Source organism: Prionailurus bengalensis, chromosome E2, assembly GCF_016509475.1.
Source record: "Prionailurus bengalensis isolate Pbe53 chromosome E2, Fcat_Pben_1.1_paternal_pri, whole genome shotgun sequence".
In the NCBI taxonomy this organism is placed as follows: domain Eukaryota; kingdom Metazoa; phylum Chordata; class Mammalia; order Carnivora; family Felidae; genus Prionailurus; species Prionailurus bengalensis.
Genome location: NC_057352.1, coordinates 46,577,321 through 46,592,798, shown reverse-complemented (window position 1 = coordinate 46,592,798; position 15,478 = coordinate 46,577,321). Strand labels below are relative to the sequence as shown.

The 15,478-nt window shown below is 42.2% G+C and overlaps 1 long non-coding RNA gene across 2 annotated transcripts; it reads left to right on the top strand.

Moving 5' to 3' along the window:
- The first annotated feature begins 2,569 nt into the window (after positions 1–2,569).
- On the top strand, positions 2,570–15,452 carry LOC122494407. 2 transcript variants are annotated; one of them, XR_006300155.1, is made up of 3 exons: positions 2,579–2,826; positions 5,145–5,279; positions 15,408–15,452. It is a non-coding gene; the product is annotated as an uncharacterized LOC122494407 (long non-coding RNA). The 2 variants fall into 2 exon arrangements; XR_006300154.1 differs by lacking the exon at positions 15,408–15,452 and having other exon boundaries at positions 2,570–2,826; positions 5,145–5,493.
- The last annotated feature ends 26 nt before the right edge of the window (positions 15,453–15,478 follow it).

The following is a 15,478-nucleotide window of genomic DNA, read 5'->3' as shown; positions in this document are numbered from 1 at the left end:
GCTGCTGCTGGCTGATAAAGCACACAGCTCTTTTCTGGACAGGGGGTGCTGGAATTGAATCCTCTTCGGAGGTCTCACTGTAGATGGCTATCTCAAAGGTGACGCATCCCTTCTGTCACCAGGCCAGCAGAAGACAGAGCAATGGGAGAAAAGAGGAGAACGATCCCAAAGAGATTTTACTACTGAATCAAAAACAAACAAACAAACAAACAAAAAACCAAAAAAACCACCACCAGAGTGAGTGGGGGGACAGATGAAAGAGGACATCAAAGGGGGACATCCAATGGCCTGAGAGAGCTAGAAGCTTTTTCAGCAATGAGGTGTCACTCCCTGGGACACGTGAGCGTGCCTGGCTTCCACGTGGGGGCATAACTTCAGGAGGCCTCATCTCAACAGCCAGGACTGGGCGCATGCAGGAGAAAGTCACCCAAAGCATATTGTCTAGAGTAAGATGCTCCTGGGCTCACTTTCCTGAAGATGAGAAAGCCAAGGGGAGGGTGCAAATTCCATTCCGTACTAGGGCAAGTGCAATTCAGGAAGCTCAGGTGAACGACGGAAGGATGGAGTCGTAGGGGAAGGGGCGGATAAAAGCCCACGGTCCAGAACTGCTCGCCTGCTGAAAACCCAATGGCGCAGAGCGGAGGGAGGGAGGGGACGCTTCCTCTGCCCCCACTCTTTCTAGGTTTTGCATGAGGGCAGGAAAAGGCAAGTTTGTGTTCAATGTCCTTCTTACCATTCCCACCGAGATTAAATAGCTGGTTGCAGCTGACAGAGGGAAACCTCCCGACTCCAGGGCACCGGTTAGACCTTGGTCATCTTTCTCTCTTCTTTGCTTGTCTAAGGCTCTAGCCCTTCTCCACAGAGGAAAACGTATCCCTAATATTTGGTTCCACCAAGCTGAGTGGCCTGCAGTTCTCTCTTTAAAGTCCTCTTTTTGTCTCTCCTGCCTTCTTTTCTGTGATTTCCACTTCTTTGGCCGCATTTCTTCTGGAGCCCTCTACATACACTAAATCCTTAGCCATGATGAGTAGGCAGCAAGCCCCTCTTGCACACAACAAAGACTTCTATTTTTTTCCCTATCTTTTGGGCGACACGATAAAAAATAACCCTGTATTTATGCAAATTGCAAAGTAGCGTGTGATAATGAAAACAAAACAGTGCTGGCCCGCAGCCAAGACATGGCACTGACGGGGGCTCCCGACCATTTGGCTCTTGATTCTTTGGGGAAAGCAGCTGTAGAGAAAGGAGAATGCACAACACCCTCGTCACACGCGCACTCACACGCGCACACCCTCGACCGCACGCATTCCGGTACCGTCACCTCGGAGCCGGCAAGACTTGGGATCCAAATGAAGTTCTGCTGCCTACCGCCACGAGCCCTCCAGCGTCGTCCCCCACGAGCCTCCCTGCCCCCTGCTCCTGATTCCCTTTCAGGAATTTACAAACATTTTCCGCAGATCAATATCTGTATTGATTATTCATTGTGAGTGAGTCGTGTGTCTTTGGTGATCCGGCTCGCAGAGGTAGCAGCCAAAGCCTGCTGCAGGGGAAAAAAAAAAAAATAACAGAAGGCGAGAGGGACCCAGCTCTTGCTGGGTCTGCGGCTGTCGGCGACACAGAAAGGAAGAGGAAACGAGGAAGGCACTGGGAAATGAAGGAGTGGACAAGGGTGGAAGAGAAAGAGGGAGCAACAGCAAGAAAAACCAAGTGATGATGGGCACCTGGTTCCAGGGATCTCGGTGGCTTGGAGGAAGCCCCCATCGTGGTCTGCTGCTCCGTGCACCGTGCAGCGGACTCCCTCGGCTCTGGGAGTGAGAAGTGACTCACAGTTTGGTATCTCCTACGTAAGAGCTTTGGGGGGATTCCTTGGCTTGCTGACAAGGACAGGAAGAAAGCAGCAGCAGCGAGGTAAAACACGATTACTTCCAACTGCCTTGTGGAGGATATGCAGTCGCTTGGTTCGACTGGAACAGCTTGCCGCTCTCTGATGGCACGCGGAGGGAGAATAATTAAAAAGGCCAGCATCACTTGCTAAGTGAGTAAACACAAAGCCGTTCCAAACGTGCTCTCCAGCTAATGAGAAGCTGTAATTTCTTATACTTGAAGGCGAAACAAGACAGTGATGGGGCTTAGTGGAGTGTGTGTTTGCCTGGATATGGAGGTGGGGGTGGTGGTGATGGTGGTGGTGGTGGTGGTGGTGGAGGAGATAAATCGACTAATTGTTGGCAATGTTTAAAAAAGGGATTACTGGAAAAGACAGTGAAATGATGACAGGAAAACATCTTGGACCAGAGCCAAAAAAAAAAAAAAAAAAAAAAAAATCGAGGCAAATCAAGTCTGCAGCTCAGAGGAAACACCCCTTGCTCCTGTCGGAGGCTCGGACAGGAATTGCCTGGTGTTCCTCAGCCAACATGAAATCCTGTGTGGGCACCAGGGGACAGGACCAGGGACCACCAGGGTGTCCAGAGGAAGGAACCACAGCATTCCAGGTTACAAAGCTATGTCATACTTTAAGAAAACAAAACAGTAAAAACCAACCTGTCCTTTCCTTTTAATTGGAGCTCCTGCATGCTCAAAATTGCTTCGGTTTATTAAAAGCAACCCCTAAATGTGCCTTCTGATAATAGGAGCTGCCGATTCTCTGTTTGTCTCCAGGAAGCTGCTGCAATGTTACAAAAATATCCTGGAAAAAGGAGGTTGAGGAGATTCGGTTTTCCGTAGACTGGGCTTCTGGCGATGGTGCCAGGTGACTGTCTTTTGCCATTTGAACCACCATGGGGGAGCTAGTCTGGGGTTCCACTTCTGTTGTCACCCAGCTGTGGCATGGTGAGTCCAAAACCAGTCATGAATAGGACTTTTTAAAATACAGGGTTCCAAACACAAATGACAAAGTGGAGACCCCGAGGAATAAAATGAGCTGGATCTTCTTTTATTTCTGGGTGTTCATTTAACTGAGCTATCTGGTTCTCTTTCACCTGAATGGAATTGGGGCTTTTTTTATGGAAAGGATTTCTGAGACTGGAAGGTCAATAGATAAGATGTCCTCCTTCTGACTGGGATTTTATTCTTCATGTTGCTTTTTAAATTCTGACTCCCCCATACATTGCAAGTTTCTTGAGCAGGAGAAATATATCCTGCAGAAGTATGCCTTGGAAACCCAGAGGAGGAGGAATTAAGCCAGTCGTGGATGACTTGGGCACCTTGCGTTGCATTTCTTCAGCATTCATAGAGACCTGTGTCTATACTGTGTGTGTGTGTGTGTGTGTGTGTGTGTGTGTGTGAGTGATGGCATTACATGTAGTGTGTGCTTGCATGTGTGTGGCTCTGTGTCTGTGTCTCTCTCGGAGAGGGAGGAAAAGAGAATAAAGTCGGAGCAGACAGTGTTTGGGCATTTATGCAATTCATGCCGAGAATGCTCAATGCTGCAAGGCAGACAGCCACCCATCCCCGGACTCTGCTGCTCTGGAGGGCCTGTACAGACCTGATCTGAATGTTAAATGCAGGAGACGAAATTAGCATACTAACCAAAGATGTCAACCCCTCCTTGCGATCAGTAAATGGCCGTCTACTCTCTTTAAAGCCGGCATCGCCATGCGTGCCAGCCACTTAACCATGTCCTCTGTCAGGTCCTTTTTTGTGTTTGTTTTTTTGTTTTTGTTTTTTGATGAAAGACTGGAAATTCATTAATGAGGAGGGAAGGAAGGGCTTCAAGGGGCTGTAATGAAAACAAATGATCCTCTTTAAACCTCATGACGGCCAAAGCTGGTGTGTGGGGGGGTTTGCTTTCTGCTCTGGGGCTGGAGAATAGGAAATTCCACAGACAACAGACCACTTGACGAGAGCCCAAGAACGCAATGCTTGGGAATTTCTTCTATGTGGCAAACACCAGCCACGGCCAGTACATCTGTATGAATAAAACTTAGGAATGAGCTTTCTCTTCCTAACTCTAAAGTGTGGTCTACCAGATGTCTTTCCACTTCATCACAGGTTATCAAATTTTCTTGACCTTTTGAGGGTAGGAAGAGCCTCTTGGGATCTTTTGGCGAATTGTCTCAGCTTCTGAAGTAATACGAATTTTTCTCTTGGGCTACACACTAGACTTATCCCAAAGGAAGTAGTTGCTTTTATTTTAATCTCTAGCATACAGAAAAACTCACAAGGAAGATTTGACTTGTACTTCTGCAGAGCCCCATGGTAAAGTAGATGGAATGTTGTTTAAAAACTAAGATTCAGGCACTCCCCACCAAGTATCTGGGATGGGAAAAGTTTGTTTCCTTTTTCCATCTTTTAGCCACTTTATCCTTGGACAAACATCTTCTCTTCCATTGTAGTGTACCAGTGGTCTGACTTATAACAGGGGTCATGCTGTCTTACATACTTCAGGCTGACCTGTGGGCCCCAGCCCGAGGAGGCAAGAGGGAGGAGTGGAACTTGGGATGAACTGGAGACAGAGCCGCTCACTTCTATTTAGGGCTATAAAAGCCACGCTTTGTGTTGCCTAATCTTCCAATGTTCTAAGAGGTGGTAGATATTGGGATGTTTAAATATAACTATATTGATTTTGAAACACTGGCTCCAGTTGTGTGTGTGTCTTAAACAATCCATGGGTCAAACAAAAAATATTTTTGAGGATGGTCTTGGTCCACAGCATGCCACTTTACAATATTTGCTTTAGTTTAAAGTACCTAGCACCTATGTATTTTTGTTTTACTTTATTTTACATTATATTTTCCTAATGCCCAGGCTTTCTGTGAAATACTATATTTTATTTCATTTATAATATATATACATATTAGCAACTATATGGCACACATCCGTAGGAGGGTATATTCTGTTGGAACAAGAGGGAACTGCTAATTTAAAACAATAAAGAGGGGAAGGAAATGGATGTGTGCCTGGCTTACTTGCCTTGTGGTCCCTGGCATCTTAGCAGTCATGGTATAATGCTATCTTTTTCTAAGGTAGTGATCTCCACAAAGATTTTTTTTCTTACAAAGGTCATGGCTGGGAAGACTAAATACCTAGAAAGAAATATGTTTGCATATTTTCATATTTATCTCCACCTGTTGTTACCATTAGTGATTAGTGAGTGCTATGTTAACGTTTAAAAACAATTAATTTCTTTTTCTCTTATTCATCCACAGAACTCTACATCTCAAGTGGGTAAGAAAAAAAAAAAGATAGAAATCCCCAGAAGAGAGATCCTGCATGTAGTTTGGAAGAAATTTTTCCTGTGGCACCTGATATAACTTCAGCAGGAAAAGGCATCTCAGCAGATGGTAACGGGCAGCAAGGAGGCCCCCCTCTCACACAAGTACAATAGGGCCTTCCGATTTCCAAGGTGTTCTTCATGCGTATTATCCTGTTTAATTCTCACTACAACCCAGCAAGGCAGATTGTATTTAGCTTGTTTTGCATGTGAGGATATGCAGGCTCTGGGAGATGACGAAACTGCATCAAGTTGGAAGCTGGTAAGAGGCATTCACGGATTCTAGTCTTAGCCTCATGCTGTTTCATTATTCTTCATAGATTCTTCTAGAAATATCCTCTTCAGAACCCCTTACCCAAGGCTTCCTCTATTCTTGATCCTCTCTCATCCTCCCCACCCTTACTCCCTCACTATGAGGTTCTCATTTTGTAATCTGTGTAATTTGTAGTCATGTGCAATTTGAAAATGCTCCTTATACCCTGCCAGCAGTTAAGAACCAGGGCTAAGTTCCAACTGGCAATAGCAGAAACCTTCTTTAACTTTTCACTTTCTCTTATCTGCCCCCCCCTCCCTTGTTCCCTTGAAAGTCAGGTTTATCCACAGCCAGTCTACATTTGCCCTGTTTTTAGCTCTTTGCTTTCTTTTGCATCTCTAACAAAGCACTCTGCTTCCATTTCTACTCCCCATTAAAACTACCTCAGGTCATTAGTGACCAATTCAATTGTACTTTCCTTCCCCATAGTTACAGTCTCTTGACCACTCCCTCCTCCATGACACTCTTGTTTTCTTTCCTATCTGATACGATGCTATGCTAGATTTCCTCCTTTATTTATGGCTGCTTCATCTCAGACTTATTCTCCCTTTTTAATCCCTTTCATATTAGTGTTCCCCCAAGTGGCTTCTGTGGTTCTCCTCTATTCTCAACTGCCTTGTGTAAATGTAAACCCTTGATTTCAATAGTCATCTCTAAACTAATCATCAACTTCTCATCTCCAGCCCAAACCACTCTCCTGAACTCAGCTCTGGATATCTGGCTGCCTGCTGACATCTCCTCAGGCACTCCTAACTCAATACCCTCTAAACTTACCATCATCCCCAAACCTTCTCCTTCTGGATCCCTTTTCCTTCACCCCTCTCACTGCCAACTGCTCTTTGAGTTCTTTCAATACTACTTTCTTAATTTCTCTCTAACCACTCATTTTCACTAAATTCTGACTGCTCCTCTCTTGGTTTATTTTCCCAGTGGCTTTCTAACAGCCCAGCTGTTCTCTTCATTCTCAGACAAGCCCAGCCCACAATGCATTCTCTGTACTACTTCTAACTCATCTATAGAACATGCAAATATGACCATTTTGCTTGCCTCTGTGAACCTTCAGTGGACTCTTTCTAACTTGGTCTTCAAGGCTCCTCATGATCAGGGCCTTGCAGGGCCTTCCCAGCCTTCTTTCTTAAAATTCTTCCATTTCTCACCCTATATTATAGGTCACAGAATACTCATAGCTCTTTTATGCCTCTAGGGTTTCATAAAATGTTCCTGCCTCATGGAATGTTCACCTCTACTTTTTTTCATTTGGCCAATTCCTTCACCTTCACGGTTCTGTTCCAGCAAGAAGCAATACACCCCCCCACCCCACCCAAGACTCCTACTACAGATTATATGCTGCCACAAGCCCTATACCCCTGCCTGCTGTCCCACAGCATTTACCCCACTGGCATAGTCAAATAGGTTCTCCTATCTGACTGTGAGACACTTAAAGGTAGAGACTGTGACTTTTATCCCTGTGGTCCCAGAACCCAGCACAGGTTCTGGTGTATACTGGATGCTTAATATATTAACATTACTGTTTTTATTCTGAGTATCATAAATGCTGTTTTTTTGAGCTGTCAAATTACAGGTCCCCCAAATAATCAAACTGAGGGAAATACAGCAACCATTTCTCATGGTGGAAAAAAGATTTCCTATGGTGCAGTTCTCACTTACATCAGTTTTTTGACTTCTGTCAGGTGAGAAATGAATGCTGGGGTGGTCTTGAGGTGTGTGCTGATGTGGTAGAAACTTTGGAGTTAATTAGCAGCTTTGGCTAAAGCTGAACTTCCTTTGTGGAGTTCCTGGAGGAAACACTAAATTAACAGTTCAAGGTTACTATTAGAAAAATAGCCTGTTCCCCTTAGGTTATGCCTCAGGGAGCTCGTTGTTCTCCCTGCCACTTCTAAGATGTGTCTACCTTCCTTTGGACCTGGCTACATCTGCCACTTTAAGCCTAGTCTTTCTAACAAAGGTGAAATCCCTTGAGGTCAAGACTGCTGAATGCTTCTTTTGCATATCTTCCAATAGCAGTATATTCTAGTACATTCAGTTAATACTGGTTGAATTGAATAGCAGGAAAAACTGTCTACCATAGAAGGAATAATCAGGATGGCTTTTTAAGTGTCCATCTTCCACGAAGCAGAAAATGGCATGAAATTGTTAGTACCATAGTACCTTGACAGTCCCATGAAAAAGCTCATGACATCATTAGGAATTCCTACATTTGCAAATACAGCCAATTCTCATTATTTATGGTAGTTATATTCTATAAAGTCAACAAAGACTTTGAATTAGCAAATGCTGAACTATTGCTCCTAGGAGAAATATAAGGTTAGGTTCCTTTCAGCCTCTGGTCATCATATTTTTGTCAAGTGATCAATACATAACCTTGTTTTAAGTGTGTTTTTGTTAAAAGACATCTTATTTAATATATATTGCTGATTCATTAGTATTGAATTCATGGCCAATATCATTATAACTCTTTGCCTGATTGAAACTTATCTAATACATGTGTTCTGTCTGTAAGTCACAGCATAGCCTGCTCATACTTAATAACACCAGACCACACTTTTGCATTATTGGGAGTCATTTTAAACAGTGAACCAAAAGTACAAAATGTGAAAGATGTAGCACTAAATAAACAGGGAATAAAACACCTGTCTACAGTATGAGAATTGAAACAAGAAGTTAGAGTATTGCTTCATTCAAACTCGGCTGGGAATGTGCCTATTGAAGTACTTATTCTATATTTTTGCCCCTCTGTACATGTCCACAAATGACCATCAAAACACTGTAAGTACTGCTACATTACAAATAACTTGGAGGAGGTGAATTTTTAAGTACAGAGTCTATGAATGAAGATTCATTGTATTACCAGAATATATGGATAAAACATTAGAGCTTTTGCTTATTTCCAAGTAGAGACGATGATGACCTTGTTCACAGTGCAATTCTGACTTTGGAGTTCATTCTTTAATTTGTGCAAAACTTCATTCTGGAAAAGGATCACCTTCACTTTCTTGGAACTCTTCACATAAATAATTGCCACTCACTAGAAGTTGATTGTTGGGGGTGGGATGGTGCATTTTACTCAAAGAAACAAAACTGGTTTGTTACAATGAGATGCAAAGGCTGGGCAATCATTTAGACTCCATCTCCAACTAGGTGAAGTCTCCCACTGTCACCTTTACCCGCTTAATGTTTATGATTTAAAGGTGGCCTCAGCAAAATTACAATTGACTCATGTTAGGCTTCTTTGCCTACATGAAGAGGATTTTATATGACTGTCTTAAAAAGCTATTCTTTGGAGCTAAATCGTGCCCTCTTTGGGTCTTATCTTCACTTACATTTCATTTTGCAAACAGCTGCTCAGAAGTTCATTTTTTGCTGTTTTCTTATTGATTTCCATCTGGTTGCAAAGAATGGATGAAGCATTCTAAACACTATGTTACCCTTTCACACAAGCCAGAGGCACAGACACACATACGTTTTAGAAGTCAGGAAAAGGGGTAAATCAGGAATTTACAGTGTAAAGCATAGCAGGATTTCAGATAACTGGAGTGATGACAAGAGCCTCTGGAACTTCTTACTATGTCTCGCTACAAGTGAGCTTGGAGTTGATTCCAGCAGGATTGGAATCTCTGCTCTGTTATATATGCTTGCTGCCATCCTAATGGAATTGGATAACTGCCTTGAGAGCTGTTCCCTCTTCTGGGAAATGGGGACCATGATACCAACCTCCAGGAATGACTGTGAGGATTAAATGAGATAAATGTATGTAAAGCGCTCAGCTTGAAGTCAGGCAGAAAGGTACTATGAAAATGGGAATTGGGAATTGTTGCTTTTGTTATAATTTTGGAGATTCCTAATTAGTCATCTGCCCTGACTTCTAGGTAATACACATTCATGGAAACATGGAAGACTGGAGTTGAAAAAGCTGCTCTAGGGCAACTTCCACAATGCACAGAGGAGAATATTGGCCGAACAGGATTAACTAGTGTAGCATTCCACAGCTAGTTAGGGCAGAATCAAAAGGAAAATGCAGCTCTCTGAAGTCTGGTTCACAACTATTCAGTAAAGTCCTCTATACCCACATTTCCCTTATAGAACCTACTACAACTATCTGTCTGCCACCCCTTCTTCCTTAACCACTAGCCTGATAACCATTGCTCTGTGGACCAGTATCCTCTTTGGCAGAAACACTTGGAGCTAATAGCAACATCCAAGTAGAGTTTTTAGAACAGGAATCATTGAGCATGATTTCTTCATATTTTTGACTATATCTATATCTATATACACATACACACACATATATATGTGTATGTATGTGTATGTATATATATATATGTATATATATATAAAGAAATCATATATATATGAAGAAATCATATGTATGTGAAGAAAACATATATATACACATATATCTATGAACAGATAATATTCACAGTATATTAATGTAATACAAAGCAAAAATGATTATAGAATCTACAGAGGGAATGCTCTTTTAAAAAAGCGATCAATTATTTTGTAGTTCTCTGCAGTAATTTGCAAGATGCTCCTTTGGAAGAGCCCCCAGGGAAATGCCACCTGATATTAAAACCCCAAAGCTTATAAATGATCATGCAATGAAGGGATGAGAGAACTTGGCTGGGCAAACTGGATGGGGCTGGTTAATTTCCACCAAGCCTGTCTTATTGAGTACAGGCATTAAGTGGGATATTCTAGGAGCCAGCAACTTTTTCATTGGTGTGGAGGTGTAGGGTGGGAGATGAGAAAAGGTAGTCCTAGAAACTGTCCATAGTCCACAGTCCAACTGTCCACAGTCCAGAAACTGGGCGGTGCCATGGAATGATGGATTATGTGGCATTCAAGTAAGAAGTTATATCCAGCAGGATGTGGTAATGGTAAAACAAGGCATGATGTGCCCATGAGTCCTGGAGGTGAAGATGAGGTCAGAGTCTGAAGTGTTTGACACAAGAGAGGGGTCTACTATTGTGGAGTTTCAGCTAAGGGAGCTAGGTGCCTCACATGGCTGCAGAAACACCAAGGTACAGCCAGCATCACAAGACAGGGTGGTCCCAACCTCTACTTAGATGAGTTGGGTTATACAAGTAGGTATCAAAATTTGGAAGTAGTTAGGCAGGCCTGGAAAGATTGGGGTATCCTCACCTATTTTATCACATGAGAGATTAATCTTTGCTATGAATTACTCATAATTATCCTTGAGCAAATAACAATATTTCTTAGTGGGTATTGGAAGGTTTGCAGGGCAAGATCCTCCTATTTCTCCATGGCTGTGTCCCATTCGTTCTTATTCCTTACTAATTTTGGTCCTCAATCTACTCATATGGAACAGTCTCAAAAGCTTGTATAAGATGTAACTTCATCAGAATATCCTTCTTGCAAAAGGTCTGGAACTGTATTTAATCTGCCAAGGTAATAGGTTTAAGTGAAACACAGCTGACTTAACCAGCCCACTAAGCTATTATATTTGCATTTTATATTGAACATGTCCCTAATATTCTCTTTGTTAGATGAAATTGACATTTCCGTATGACGGTAAATGCTAAACTGTGAATAGCTTTCATGAGGGTTTTGCTTCATCATTTCTGTCATTCTATAGGCATAGAAAAAGATTGCAATGAATACACGTAAGCATCCAACACAATGCTTTTTGCGGTATAATCTGTTCAGTGGCTTAATTTGGATTTATGCAACATCTCACTTATCCAGAATTCAACCATTCAGCAGCTACCTTACTTGTCTAGACTTAATTGAAAATAAAAGCCCTATGAAAGACAGGAGAGTTGTTGCTGAAGTGACATGTATGGAAGTCCCTTGAACATTCAGTCTCAGTTGGATGTGAGGTTCCCTCCAAGTACCAAATTTGAATGGTACACTGATGGCCAGGAGTTCTCTCAGGTAATGGCATCATGTAAGGCTGCCCTCCCTTGAAAGGAAGAGTTGTGCAAGCAGAAGTTCTGTGCAAGCAGAAGCTGAGCTCTTAGATCTTTTTTAGCATGGGATACTCTTGAAGGTATGTTGGCCCTTGTGAGGAACAGGAAATGGCATCAGTGGTCCAATAGAAGTTGGTGCTTCTAGTCTGAAATTCTTGGTTTCTAGGACATCTCTTTAATTCAGCTGCCACTTCTTTAGAGGGTACATGACAATATCTGAATTGAGAAGTGGAAAACAGAGAGCTCCAGGACTTTGCCAGGCAACAGTGCCTGTAATTTAGTAGCAGCATCCACAGAAATTTCCATACTCCTGGGTGTGGCTAGAGAACTATGGAAAGATCTATTGGGAGCATACTTAAGTGGCAGATGAAGAAATCTTCTAGAAAAGTATTTGTCTTGAGGAGAAGGTCAGGCATATAAACTTGATTCCAGAAGAATGACAGGGTAATCAAGAGTGGTTGGATTTGGGGCACAGGATATCCTCCACTGTGAAGATGATCCCTCACTCCTCCTTCTTCCAGGCCAAAGCCCAGGACACAGGGCTGAGTCTCAGTGACAAGTAAAAAGCTCATGAACTAATTTCACACAGAGCCTTTTTGAGTGGTGGGACATGGGAGCCAGGAGCACGTGGGGATCAAGGCAACTGAGTGCAGAACAAAAGTCAGAAATTTCAACCTGAAGTAGACATGGGTGCTCATGCCTTACCAGTCCCAGTTTCAGCAGATTCTCCTTAGTGACTGGCATAGTGATGTGGGATATCCCCAGCTTTTGCAGTAAGGAAAAGCTGGCAGAAAGCAATGCCACCAGCTGTGGGAATAACTGGAGGAAGTGCTTTTGCCTGGATAGCAGCCATATACCCTCATAGCAGCTGTGACAGTGGCAGGATGAGGCACACTCACAAAGCCTGAAATGCAGCAGAGGACTCAGATCAGGAGGGACAGAGAGGACTTAGGTAAGCACACATGACATCCCCCCCCCCACTGGATTACCTCCTAGAACACCTGAGGGAGATTTTGAGTGAAATTAGAGGTTCTACAGTTACAGGTGGATGTTAAAGCCACACACATCAACATGGCCCTAGTTCCACATTGGCATGACCTGAAATTGGCTATCTCAGCAACCTAAGCTTGGAAACTCTGTGAATAAAGGATGGATATCAGAAACATGACATCAGAGGTGGTCAGACTCTATTCTCTTGCACATGAGAACTGATTTAGAAGCTTCTGTCTCCATTTCCCCCAAAGCTAATAGCAGTTACTACATTGTTCTTTAAGTATTGAGTTACTCATCTCTCTCTTCTAGTGAGCTGTAAGCTCATTGAGGAAAGGGACTATATTTTATTCATCTATAGATTCCCACTACTTAACACTGTGTCAAGCAAATAGCAGACACTTAATCAACGTTTTTTGGATGAACAGGTAAATATGTGAATAAATCAAGAGATGTCACAAATGAGATGGCTATCTGTGATAAGATTATGTAAATAAATAAGGATCATATCCCACGACATTGTGTGGAAGGAAGTGGAAGACCCCATCCAGAGCCGTCCAAGGCTGAAGTGAGTTCAGGGGAATATGTATAGTCCAAAGCTGGCTACTATATGAGCTCTTTCAGAACCTCCTGGAACCTCAGTAGATTGTAGTCTCTAGTCGTGATCTAAGTGTTCCAAAACAGGTCAACACAACTCTGCAATGATCATACAGAGTGTCAGTTCCATACACAATAATTGAGGGTCTTGATAAAGAAGTAAAAGAGTAAGAAAAGTAAGGGTCCTACAAGATGAGAAGGAATGGCAGATGAATTTGTGTCACCTCTAGATCCATAAACTTCAAAAGGGCTGGGTCCTTGGCCTTGGACCATGATTGGATATGCTCCAGTGGGATATGCACCTCAGGCAACTGTGGGTTGTGGACAGAGCACAAGACCACTCCCCTGCGCACTTCCCTGAGAATGTAGTGAGAAGATCCACTCCTCTGTGAACAATCCTAGGCTTCTTAGCTAAGGTTTTGTGGTAATGGTTCTGGTGAAGGTGGCACCTTGGCCAGGTGACCTTCAATGGCTGACAGGTGGTCATTTGTCTCTTGATTCCAAGCCCTGGAGTCGTGACATTCTAGGAGGGAGCTGATCCACACTGGTCCATGGAGGTCCCAGAAGTTAAGTGTCCTGAATACCAGGGCCTGATGGTGATCACTGGGCTCTGGCTTCTTCCTCACAGCCAGGGGCTTGGAGGAAGGAAGCTTAACCAAAGAAGGACTCTTAAGTCATAGATTTATGAGTCTGTATTTCCAAGCAGGATTTCTCTACAGCTACATTTGGAGCTGCGAGCACAGGGCTCAGGAGTCTGGAGGCAAATGGATTAGGAATACAGAAACCAGGCTGATTGGCTCCTTAAGTAGCCAGCTGGGTCACTACCACCCATTGAGCCCTGAGATGCTGTGGGTGGTGGAAGGCTTTAGCAGCTTGATTATGCTTCCAACAGCAGGGTGGGGAGGGTGTTTCCTTGCTATACAGATCTCTTGATTAATCTATACTTACTGTTAATTCTACCTTATTTATTTAAGAGAGAGAGCCAGAGAGCAAGAGAGCCATAACAACACATTTTCCTTTTAAATGCTTGTATTTTTTATAAGTGCATTTATTTATGTATTTGTGTATTTATTTATTTGTAATCTCTATGCTCATCATGGGGCTGGAACTCATGACCTCTAAGTCGACCAGGGGTCCCTAAATGCTTGTATTTTAAAACAAATCTATATACTCTTTAGGTATGACATTCTTAAAATAAGTGTCATGAGGTATACTTTTCCACTCTTAGAACTTGCAATGCCTTCAGTTCCTGGAAATTAGGATTTACACAAACCAGTAATTTTAAAATGGTTCCTTTGTTCTTGACTGGTTAAGAAACTGATGGTTATAGACATTTTCATAATATAATATTTAACATTTTCAGAACGGAAAAATCCCTCTATACTAAATTGACATATATGCATATTTGCTTCAAGTTTTCCATTCACAAAGTGTGAGTGTGTGTGTGCATGTATATATTTGTATTTAATAGTCTGTGTATATATTTACATGTGTGTTTGTGTGTGTGCACACATATGTATGTATACTGTGTATATGATGTGTCTGTGTGTATATTTATATGTGGAGTATGTGTGTGTGTGTGTGTTGTAGGTCAAGGGAGGCTATAATAGGCATCTTCTCCATGTGGAGTATACACTAGAATGAAGTGTCTGCTTTTTTGGATCATTTAAGGGCAGAAATCTTGCATTTCATCCTTACATTGAAACGAAGGTTTTTTTTTAAAAAAAACTGAAAACTACATTTTTATTCCAAAAGATTGAGTAGAATAGTACTTTAAAAATAATTTTAGTGATTTAAATTGAAGGCCTTGAAAAAATTCCCATCCATGGTTCGAATCTATTTTCTGGCCCAGAGCCCAAAGCGTTTCATTAGATTGAGAATTGGATACAATTTCATTTACTTTAAGCTTTTGCTGCTCAGGATTTTGTTCTTCAGAGACGAGCTAACAAGTGTCGATGGCCATGTTGGCCTCAATAATAGATCTCCTTTTCTTGAATGATCTATTTCAGTTGCATTATTATCATTTCAAGATGGCCTTGTGCTTACAGACACATTCTCAGTGAACATAACAAGAATGCTGATATTTCCTCTATGTGGTTTGCCTCTTCAGTTAGTAACTTTGTTTGGAGAAAACATCCTCAACTTATTTTCCACAAAGCCATTTGCAAAAGAGAGGTTATCTAAAGAATTCTCTTCCATATTGTATTCTTGTTAATACCAAAGAAGATTTTGTCCTATAAACCATACTGAGATTTTTAAAACCATTTTAAGCAGTAATTAATGAAAATTTTGTTGTCTTTTCTTTTTTTTAATTTTTTTTTTCAACGTTTATTTATTTTTGGGACAGAGAGAGACAGAGCACGAATGGGGGAGGGGCAGAGAGAGAGGGAGACACAGAATCAGAAACAGGCTCCAGGC